The sequence below is a fragment of the Lacerta agilis genome, chromosome 2, assembly GCF_009819535.1.
Source record: "Lacerta agilis isolate rLacAgi1 chromosome 2, rLacAgi1.pri, whole genome shotgun sequence".
Lineage (NCBI taxonomy): Eukaryota > Metazoa > Chordata > Lepidosauria > Squamata > Lacertidae > Lacerta > Lacerta agilis.
The window spans coordinates 112,188,025-112,199,313 of record NC_046313.1 but is presented as its reverse complement, the minus strand read 5'-3'; the positions used below and the strand labels follow the sequence as shown (position 1 = coordinate 112,199,313).

Below are 11,289 nucleotides of genomic sequence, written 5' to 3'. Positions count from 1 at the left end.
AATGGTGCCCTCTTCTATTCTCTTCCCAGTTATTCTGCCAAATCTTTGGATCACCTCCTTTCTGGAGGCTGGTAAGAAACTAGCAGGGCTTTTCCACAGTTGCCCCTAACAGCTGCCAGAACTGAAAACTGTTAGCAGCTACAGGCCTCTGGCCGTTTCTGATCATCTTTTTTCACTAGTGGGCATCTTTGGAATTTTGAGAAAACGCCGTGAGTGCCAGTCACAAAATGGCTGCCGTACGTAGGGTGTGTGGCATGACACAAAATGGCTGCCACGTATCTGTGGGTAGCATAACATGGCGGGGGACGACGACAAAATGGCTGCCACACCTGAAAGAACAGAAAATGTCCATGCCCCCAGTATCAATGGGTTGAAAGGAACCCACATTAGCCGCTGCCACGCTTTCTTACAGAAAGAAGCTTTCGGCGCCTCTCCTCAGCTCATAATGGAAGTCAGGGTCCTGGCACTCAATGGAAATGCAGACATGTTTAAGGGGAGGCGTTCAAGCCACTGAGAACAGGAACTGAGCAGAAGGAGCATATTGTGGATTTTTTAGGGTATATTTATGGAGACCTTGTACAGGTGCCACAGGAGATACTGGCAAGGACAATGGCAGCTATTGGCTCCTTCCCAGGCTATTGTGTGAGCTAGCCTTATGCCTCCTGTCCCATGAGAATGCCCTGATTTCTAGTAAGGTGCACAATTCTGAAAGAATCTCTTTCCCACAACCCTTGAGAATTTACACAACTTCATCTCCTGTGGGTTCTCTGGTGTGCAGTAAGGTCTGGTGTGCTAAGGAAGGATTTGCCACAGTGTGAGCAGGGGCCTGGCTTCTCCCTCAAGTGGGTTTTCCGATGCCTGATTAGTACCAAATGGCAACTGAATCCTTTCCAACAGTCTGGGCACCGGTACGATTCCCCCCCCCCCATATGAAGTCCCTGGTGTCTATTAAGGCTTGATTTATTGCGGAATTTCATGCCGCAGTCCAAACACTCGTATGGCTTCTCTCCGGTGTGGATTCTCTAATGACTGCAGTGCTAAGAGCTGTCCCGTGAGCAAACCCCTTCCCACAGTCAGTGCACTTGTACACCTTTCCCCTCAGGTGCGTCCTCTGGTGCCTCATGAGGTGTGCACTCTGATTAAATGTCTTCCCACAGCCGGAGCATTTATATGGCTTCTCTCCGGTGTGGCTCCTCTGATGGGTGATGAGGTTCGCACTCCGACTGAACCTCTTCCTGCAGTCTGAACACTTGTACGGCTTCTCTCCCGTGTGGATCCTCTGATGCCTAATGAGGTTGGATCTGGCGAGAAAGCTTTCTTGGCAGCCTGGACATTCGTACGGTTTCTCTCCTGTGTGGATCCTCTGGTGCCTATTAAAACTTGATTTAGTGCTGAAGCTTTTCTCACACAAAGTGCACAAACTCCTTCCCTTTCCTTTGTGTATCTGTTGTTGCGGGGCTATTTCGCAGGCTTAGCCTTCTGGGCCTGCAGTGGCTTCCCCCCTCCAGTCTCCCATCGTCTCTCTTGGATTCACCATCACTAAAAAAACTCTGTTCCAGCTCTAGACTACAGGCTCTTTTGGACGACATCCTCTGTGGCTCCCCATCGCTGTCACTCATCCAGCCATTACCACCTGAAAAAAAGAAAAAAGAGAGCTGCAATAAGATCAGAAGAGGAGAAAGGAGGACTCAAAAGAGTGAACAGAACAAATGAATGGACCTATTTATTCAGGGAAATGGAAATATTAATATTAATAGTACTAATAATTGGTAGGCAAAAGGTAAAGGATCTCTGGATGATTAAGTCCAATCAAAGGTGACATATGGGGTTGCGGCATTCATTTTGCTTTCAGGCCGAGGGAGCTGGCGTTTGTCCACAGACAGCTTTCCAGGTCATGTGGCCAGAAGGACTAAACCACTTCTGGCACAATGGGACACTGTGACAGAAACCAGAATGCATGGAAACGCCGTTTACCTTCCCGCCGCTGTGCTACCTATTTATCTACTTGCACTGGTGTGCTTTCAAACTGCTAGGTTGGCAGGAGCAGGGACAGAGCAATGGGAGCTCACTCCATCGAGGGGATTCGAACTGTTGACCTTCTGATCGGCAAGCCCAAGAGGCTCAGTGGTTTAGACCACAGCACCTCCCACGTCCCTGATAATACTAATAGTACTAATCATAATTCAGTTTACCGTATATCCTCTGGCTTGGAAATGGCTGGCTCTCCAGTATCCATCTCTTCTCTGGCTTTGTGTCTCCAGAGCTGGCGACTCGGGACAGAGCACAGTTCCCCGTGGACTCTGCAGGATCCAGGTCCAGCTTAGTCTGGGCCCTCCATTGCTTCTTAGAGAAGCAGGGGATGGCCTGCCTGTTGCTCTGTTCTGTTGGCACACAAGGAGATGTCGGTGGTGGGCAGCAGCTCCCCCCCCCCCCCAAAAAATACTTCACACCATCTGGGTTTCCCGTTAGACCTGGGAATTAAGAACCCTGGAGGAATGAAACACGCAGAACAGTGGGAGAATGCAGAGTGTGTTGCATCATGGACCTCAGGAGTGGGGAACCTCAGGCTGAATATGGCCCCTGGGGCTCTCTCTATCTGGCCCTCAGAACTATCCCAAGGCCACACCCCCTCTGCCCAGGCCACACCCTCAACAGTCTTGCTTTGTCCCCTTCCTGGGCATTTTCACCTGGCTGGAATATGCCCCTGAACTCTGATGGCACCTCTTTGCTTGCCTAGATTGAGGACAGAGAGGAGAGTGTGAATAGAAACTAGCTTATTGTGTGACAGCAGCATTTACACTTGTTGCTCTGTTCGCTTTTGTCTCTAGTGCTGCCTCCTGCTGATATGTGGCCCTCAAAAGGCTGCCCAAAAAAGTCTCCCCGTCCTGATACAGAACGAAAGCAACCTCAATTCTCCTTGCGGCTGTTTGTTATGGAGCCAAAACAGTTCCACCCAGACAGAAGAGGGAGCTGTCGGGAGGCTCCCGGGAGCCGCAAGGTTTGCAGAAGTGTGGGCAGAACAGTTGCTTGGCACGCAGAAGGTTTAAACCCCCTAGGATCTCCAAGTACGGCTGGTAAAGGCTTCCTGCCTGAAACCGCGGAGTGCTGCTGCCAGTCAGTGTAGGCAATGCTGAGCGAGACGGACCCAGCTGTCCGACTCCGTAGAAGGCTGCTTCCTGTGTTCACTTTGCAGGCAGAAAATGCCAGGCGACGTCTCAAACTGGGAAGCTCCCAGCTACTAGGAGCTTGGGAAATTTTGATGATCCGCTGCTTGTGAAAGTAGGCAGCAGCCCTTGGGCTGGATGGACTAGTGGTCTGACTCTGGCACAAACTGCTTCCCCCCTCCCCATTCCAACAGGTGCATTTTGCCTCAGCTTGCAATCTTCTGCTCCTCTCCCCCAAACCCCCCTTTTCTGCCCCCCAGCCAAATGCACCTTCTACTTACAGGTTCCCCCCTCCCCCCAAGAAACAAATTGCAGCCAGCCTGCAGAGGATTCAGGAGCTCAGCTGGGCAGAGGAGGACTGGCACCCCGCCTCCTGTGGCCCTCCATTTCCTGCCTCTCTAGGAACGAGAGCTCTGTCCCCTTAACCATTCGAGGGCCAAAGTGTGCTTGTGTGCTTCTCCTTCCTCTTGCCTGTTAGGGTTGTTTTATAACAATTTGGGTATTAAAATGCATGCAAAGAAGAGGCTGGGGGTTCCTGGCCTCTACTGTTGCATCTGTTTCTTTCCTTAACCAGGAGGAGCAGGAGGAGGTGGCTGGTCAGAAGGAGGGAACAATGAGGGGTCCAGATGGAGGAGATGAGCCCAGCTGAATCCTCCAGGGAGATTTGGAGCAGTCTCTCAGCCAGATGAGTGACGCAAGTGGACCTAATGGTCAGGGGTCCCTTTACCTTTACAGCCAGATCGGATTCTTAGAGGACCGGGGTGAGTAAGCCTCAAAGTGCAGCCTGGATAGCTCACTGGGTCAGAGCCTGGTGCTGATAATGCCAAGGTTGCAGGTTCGAGCCCCACGTTGGGCAAAGATTCCTGCATTGCAAGGGGGTTGAGCTAGATGACCCCAGGGTCCCTTCCAGCTCTACGATTCTATGATTAGAAGTCTATTTGGCCCCATCTGCGCTATACATTTGGAGCCATATCATGTCACTTTAAACAGCCATGGCTTCCCTGCAAAGGATCCTGGGAACTGTAGTCTGTTAAGGGTGCTGAGAGTTGTTAGGAGATTCCTATTCTCTCTCTCAGAACTAAACTTCCCAAAGTCCTGATCAAAATCCCGCCTGTAAGATAAGTCAGATTTTGGGGGGAAATAAGCAGAGCCTTCTTGCTGGTAGCTCCGCTCTTACAAAACAATATCCAAAGTGGTATGTATATGATCCTATCAGTATAAGGCCAGACTTTTTGTCCCTCCAAGTGTTGCTGAACTGCATCTCCCATCAGCCCCGGCCAGTATGGCCTGTAGTCAAGGCTGTTGGGAGTTGTAGTCCAACAACACCCAGTGGACCAAAGGTTTTACCCACCCCGGGTATAAGCTTTTAAATGGACTTTGAATACCCACGTATTGAAGGTGTTTTTTTTTCCTTAAAAAAAAAGTAGTGCTGCTGTTTATTTGAAAATTGTTTTTGGACTGCTTTATATTATTTTAGACTGTTTGTATTATTTCTATTTTATATCCTGGTATTTATCTTCATATTATTTATATTTTTTTAGGCTGTTTATATTAGGATCATTTATATTATTTTAGGCTGCTGTTTTAAGTTCCGTTTTTATATCAAACAACACTTCCGTAGCTTCACGCTATGGAATGGCATATAAAATTGCTAAATACACTAAATGTGCTTTGGTGGTTTACAGCTGGTTTTCCTGCAAGCTCCCTTGGGTGAGCTTTGCCCTAAAATGCAACCAAGAATATATTATTATTATTATTATTATTATTATTATTATTATTATTATTATTATTTACCAGGGTTTAGTGCTGAACTTTGCCCAACATGACACTGAGTTCAATTTTCTGATCAACCATAATGTTACCTGCCTAAGGCTTGGGCTAGTCACTTTTTATAGGCCTCAGTTTTTTTCATAGAATTGTTATTGGGAATCAAATTTGCAGAGTAAGGGACTCCTGCAACATTGTCCAGAACTCCTTAGACCTAGGGTGATGGAACCTGTGAGCCTCAAGATGTTGCTGGACTACAACTCCCATAATCCATGACCATTGGCCTTGCTGACTGGGACTGATGGGAGTTGGAGTCCCACATACAACTGGAGCTTACAGGAGAGTGATGGATTTTGCAGTCAGTGTCCCACCCCCCCACCCCAATCAGAGGTCAAGGGAATAAACAACTACTGTACCTGACATTCAGAAAATACCTGAAGGCAGCCCTATTTAGGGAAGTTTTTAATCTGTGATATTTTAAATGTATTTTAATATTTGATGGAAGCCGCCCAGAATGGCTGGGGTAAAATTTATTTATTTATTTATTTATTTACAATTAATTGCATTTTGACTCTACCCTTCCTGATGAGTAGTAGATAGGCTTCACTTTACGCTTATCTTCACAACAACCCTGTGGGGTAGGCTTGGTTGAGAAGTAAACTGGTGCAAAATAACTGTTTTCAGACTAATAAACTGTTCTGTCCTCTGATACCTGAGGTGCATAGCTTTATATTCGTTTCAGTGGTTTTCAAAGGGGAGAGAATGGCAAGGGTGGCAGGAAGATGCAAGGCCTATCAATATTCTGTGTTGGGAAGGAGCCCTGCTTCTACTTAGCTGCTTTGTTTTGTACTGTCTGGATGTCCTACGGTGATATTATAAGGTAGCTGTGTTTTATGTTATGAATCAAGCACAGCTAGGAGTTGTTTCTTTCTGTTTCCCAGTTACAGGTAGGTAGCCGTGTTGGTCTGCCATAGTCAAAACAAAATAAAAAATAAAATAAATTCTTCCAGTAGCACCTTAGAGACCAACTAAGTTTGTTCTTGGTATGAGCTTTCGCGTGCATGCACACTTCTTCAGATACACTGAAACAGAAGTCACCAGACCCTTATATATAGTGAGAGGGTGGGGAGGGGCATTACTCAGAAGGGTGGTGGGAATGGGTGACACCACCCTTCTGAGTAATACCCCTCCCCACTCTCTCACTACAGTGGTACCTCAGGTTACATACGCTTCAGGTTACATACGCTTCAGGTTACATTCTGCGCTAACCCAGAAATAACGCTTCAGGTTAAGAACTTTGCTTCAGGATAAGAACAGAAATTGTGCTCTGGTGGCGCAGCGGGAGGCCCCATTAGCTGAAGTGGTGCCTCAGGTTAAGAACAGTTTCAGGTTAAGAACGGACCTCCAGAACGAATTAAGTACCTAACCAGAGGTACCACTGTATATATAAGGGTCTGGTGACTTCTGTTTCAGTGTATCTGAAGAAGTGTGCATGCACACGACAGCTCATATCAAGAAAGAACAAACTTAGTTGGTCTCTAAGGTGCTACTGGAAGGATTTTTTTTATTTTTTATCTTGTTTTGTTTCCCAGTGTATTTCTTATCAGTAAAATATTTGGTGTTAATGCAAGCAAATGTTTATTCTGAAAGTGAGGCTGGGGGGGCGGCGGTCTACAAACAACAGGTTCCCACGCGGGCTTTAAAAGCTCTTTATGGCTGTATACGTTCTTTGGTTTTTAAAGCCCCTTCGAAACACATCATTCCCCCTGAAAGAATTCTGGGCCCTGTAGTTTTACCCCTGGCGGAGCCGCAATTCCCAGCAAACTACAGCTCCCAGAATTCTTTGAGAGGAAAAAGAAGCAATTTGGTATCTGCTTTAAAGGGGCAGTGTGCGTACGCTGTGTTTTCATATGGTGTTTTTGCAGGAAAACAGAGTTGTCCTTTAAACTAGTACCCAGGTGTGGGTGGGTGGGTGCGCGCGCATGTCTGCATCAAACCAACCCTCGAAGTGTTGTGATGTGTTTTGCTTGTTTGTGTGTGTGCATTGCCTTTGCAATACATCTGAAACGCTTCTCTAAGGGGTTAAGCTGACCGAGTCTCTATTCCTAGGATACCTTTGAGGAAGGAGGGTTGTAACCTGCTTTAAGTCACTTCCTGCTTTTCATCTCTCTCTCTCTCTCCCCCAAACCTCCCCCCAGCCACGGTGAGAAAGATCCAGGGTGTGATGTCAATGGCTGGAGGGGAATCTGGTGAGTTTCTTGCAAAAGTGTGCATGGGTAGTAGATTAAGAGAGCGGGGCAGGGGAGATTTGCAGCAGGAGAGTTGTCATGAAACTCAAGGGGGTGTCCAATAATTTGCCACATTTGCTCCCTTTCCCCCCCCCTTCTTCCTCCTCCTCCCCAGCTGGGCAGATCGAGGCAAGCTTGGCCCTTTAATTTGGAGGGTGGGGTGTGATTTCGGGGAGCCCCGAAAAAAGAAGGGAAAAATGTATTTTAATGTATTTTAATATTTGTTGGAAGCTGCCCAGAGTGGCTTGGGGGACCTAGCCAGATGGGCGGGCTACAAATAATAATAATAATAATAATAATAATAATAATAATAATAATAAGAGGGGGGAAGGCAGTTTTCAATTGTGAGAGTGTAGAAAGGGGAAGGGCAAGGAAAACACACACCGGTTTGACCCCCAAGGCAAGGAGGGCGGCCGTAGAGGTCACTTTCCCCATCCATCTAGCCGCTGCACGTAAAAAACAAATAAATGGGAAATTTCAGAGCTGCGGAAAGGTTCAGAAAAGTTGTCCAAAATGATCCAAGGGGTTGGAGCATATGATGGAAAGGTTTCGGCGTTGGGGGGGGGGGGGCTTTTTTTGTTTTGTTTATAGAGAAAAGGGACAGTAAGAGGGGACATGTAAGATTATGCAGGGTGTGTCACAAAAAGTGGGTCACAAAAAGTTTTCCTTCCCTCCCTCCTAATTCTAGAATTTTAGGGTGCTAATGAAACCGGATGTTGGTAGACTCGGGACAAGCAAAAGGAAGGACTAGTTTTGCACACTCGTTCTGAACCTCATGGAAGCAGCCCCCCCCCCCCCCCAGATGCTTTGCGAGTGGATTATAAATATTAAATAATAATTATCTGTACCAGTGGGAATCTCAAATCCTTACATGGGCAAAACGGTTCCTAAGAGAAATTATTTGGCAATGTTACATTAATGTTAAGAGGTATGAGATAGAATTGATATTAGTGTAAAGATTAGAATAGGAAGAAGTTTGGGAAGTTATATAAAAGGTATTCTCAAAGGACGCAGGAGGAGGAGATAGGAGGAAGTCCTGAGATGATGTGAGGAAAGAATATATTTTTAGTGAAGTAATATGTTAGTGTTTTTGTTAGGTATGTTTTTTGTGTGTTAGTTGTGTTTTTGTCTATGTATGTTTTAATTAAAAAACCTAATAAAAATTATTATTAAAAAAACGGTTCCTAAGAGGTCGGGAGCAGCAGGCCGCCATGGGGGGGGGTGTCCCCAAAGTTTGCATGAGCAAAAAAAATACTTATGGAGGTGGAATTAAGGGAATGCCGCAATTAATTCAAGGGTTACTGAGGCCTCTCGGTGGTTGTTGTGAGAAGGAAGGGAAAACTGGGAGGGAGGAACGGAATGGAATATTCTGAGAAAGGGCATGGACTGGCTTGCATTCCACACTGCAGTGCTTATCAATGCGTCCTGATAATAGCAACAAGAACAAATTGCCAAACTTTCTCTGCTAACTGTCCAGTAAATTCATTTGCGACCTGCGGTAGCCTGCCTTTTATAATTGATTTATTTATTTGTTCAATTTTAATAATAACACAATGTGCAGGAGCCGGTTTTCAGAACCAGGGAGGCACAGTAAGTTGACCACAACTTAAAAAGCAAAACTTAATCATTTCCCCCTGGGATTAATATGCTATTTGTTTTCATTAATATAATATTAATATATTTTATTTTATTTTTTTAAAAAACATACCGTACTTAAAATAATTCCCATGCTGATGCAGGTCGGGGAGGATCTGTGCTTAATCGGCTTGTTGGACGAAGATGGTCTTCAGTAGGAAACAGAGATGATGCCTGTCTAATATTTGAGAGGAAGGAAATCCAAAGGGTACGTTCCACAATTAGATAGATAGATAGATAGATAGATAGATAGATAAATAAATAAATAAATAATTTACACCCTGCCCATCTGGCTGGGTTTACCCAGCCACTCTGGGCGGCTCCCAACAGAATATTAAAAACACAATAAAACATCAAACATTAAAAACTTCCCTAAACAGAACTGCCTTCAGATGTCTTCTGAAAGTCAGATATTTCCTTGACATCTGATGGGAGGGCGTTCCACAGGGCGGGTGCCACTGTCGAGAAGTCCCTCTGCCTGGTTCCCTGTAACCTCACTTCTCGCAGGGAGGGAACCGCCAGAAGGCCCTCGGAGCTGGACCTCAGTGTCTGGGCTGAACGATGGCGGTTGAGACGCTCCTTCAGGTATACTAAAGGCCCAATATCACAATATTGTGCAGGATGGACCTCCTGATAGGATGGCATTTCCAGGATTCCCCCTCCTGCAGATTGCAGTGCAAAGTTGGGTATTTAAGGAGTGAGACGATCTTCTAGGTATAGGGTTTTATATGCCAAAAGCAGCACATTGAACTTAGCTCAGTAGCTGACTAGAAGCCAGTATTGCCAGTGAGTTGCAACCTAGTCCTATATAAGTGTTTCCTCAGAAGTAGGCATGCATGTGGCTACAGCTTTGGGCAAAACATAAGTCCTTACCTCACCTTTTAAAAATTAGCATCCCAAGTGTATAGGTCTCCTCCCAGCCAGTGTTTTGCAGGAGGGATTTAAGCACATTAAAGAAAATTAGGTAATGTGCAGTTTTGCCTTTGTGATGTGACAGTCTCTGTTGCAATAAAATGCACTTAAAGAAAGAAATTGGACTTTTTGCCGTTAGGAAAGTGACAGGAAAATGCACTGAACACTATTTTGCCACAGGGATTCTACTACATGCTGGAAATTTAGGTTTCAGAGTGGCTGGGGCTGCCCAGCTGGGTGGGAGGGTATAAATAGTAAAATTATTGTTGTTGTTGTTCAGTTGTTCAGTCGTGTCCAGCTCTTCGTGACCCTATGGACCAGAGCACACCAGGCACTCCCATCTTTCACTGCCTCCCGCAGTTTGGCCAAACTCATGCTAGTCGCTTTGAGAACACTGTCCAACCATCTCATCCTCTGTTAACAAAATTATTGTTATTAGTCCTTAAAACTGCTCTGTTCCAGCAAACCTGCTTTTTCAAAAACACCCACGTTTTGCAGTTAGGAAAGTGACAGTGAAATGCATGGAAAAGTGTGGGACGAATGAATGACTGATGGGAAGATGCTTAAACACCCTACTTGTTTTTCTCTGATATTCTCATCCTTGGCCTTTCTCTCCCTTTCCTGCAGGGATGAGACCCGATGGCTTTCTGGGACCCTTCGGTTTTGCCTTTGTGATGTGACAGCCTCATTTGGCAGTGTGGCAGAACAGCAGCCTGCAGACTTTTGTGGGCCCACAAAGTAGCATCCGACCTCCACTTGCTCCCCTCCAAATTCTGCCTTTGCCCCCCCCCCCGAAACGAGAGAGAATGAGAGCAGAACAAGGAGACCCATTGGCTGTCGGTCTGCAGTTGGACGCCGTGCTGGAGCACCAAGTGAAGACAGAAGACTCGCAAGATGTGGTCGGCCCCAAGGCGGTGGCCGTGGACCCGTCTGCCGCCCAGGCTGGGAGCAGTAGAGGATGCTGGGGAAGAAACGGAGCAGCGGTTGTCCTGAGCGAGGAGGATGTGATCCCCTTAGATGCGGCTCCACATCGGATGCTGAAACCGCCCATGAAGGAGCAACCCCTGGCTGAAGAAATCCAGAGCTTCGTGGCAGGGTTGAGTGATGGGGAAGCTTGTATCCCAACCACTGGCCTGCCCAAAGATTTCCTTCTGAAGAAGCAAGAAGATGATCAGGTGAGCGAGTTGCATCTTGGTGTTTTTCTAAGTGATTATCTGGTGCCGCAGGTGGGTAACAAGTAGTGCATTTTTTTCTTTAAAAAAAATAATGTTTAGGGGTACAGTGGTACCTCAGGTTACAAACGCTTCAGGTAAAAACGAAATAAAATAAAAAATTCCTTCCAGTAGGGCCTTAGAGGCCAGCTAAGTTTGTTCTTGGTATGAAGAAGAAGAAGAAGAGTTTGGATTTGATATCCCGCTTTATCACTACCCGAAGGAGTCTCAAAGCGGCTCACATTCTCCTTTCCCGTCCTCCCCCACAACAAACACTCTGTGAGGTGAGTGGGGCTGAGAGACTTCAGGGAA

General features: G+C 46.3%; 1 long non-coding RNA gene across 1 annotated transcript; it reads left to right on the top strand.

Moving 5' to 3' along the window:
- The first annotated feature begins 6,974 nt into the window (after positions 1 to 6,974).
- LOC117042867 lies at positions 6,975 to 10,806 on the top strand. The gene is made up of 3 exons (XR_004426097.1): positions 6,975 to 7,180; positions 8,959 to 9,062; positions 10,394 to 10,806. It is a non-coding gene; the product is annotated as an uncharacterized LOC117042867 (long non-coding RNA).
- The last annotated feature ends 483 nt before the right edge of the window (positions 10,807 to 11,289 follow it).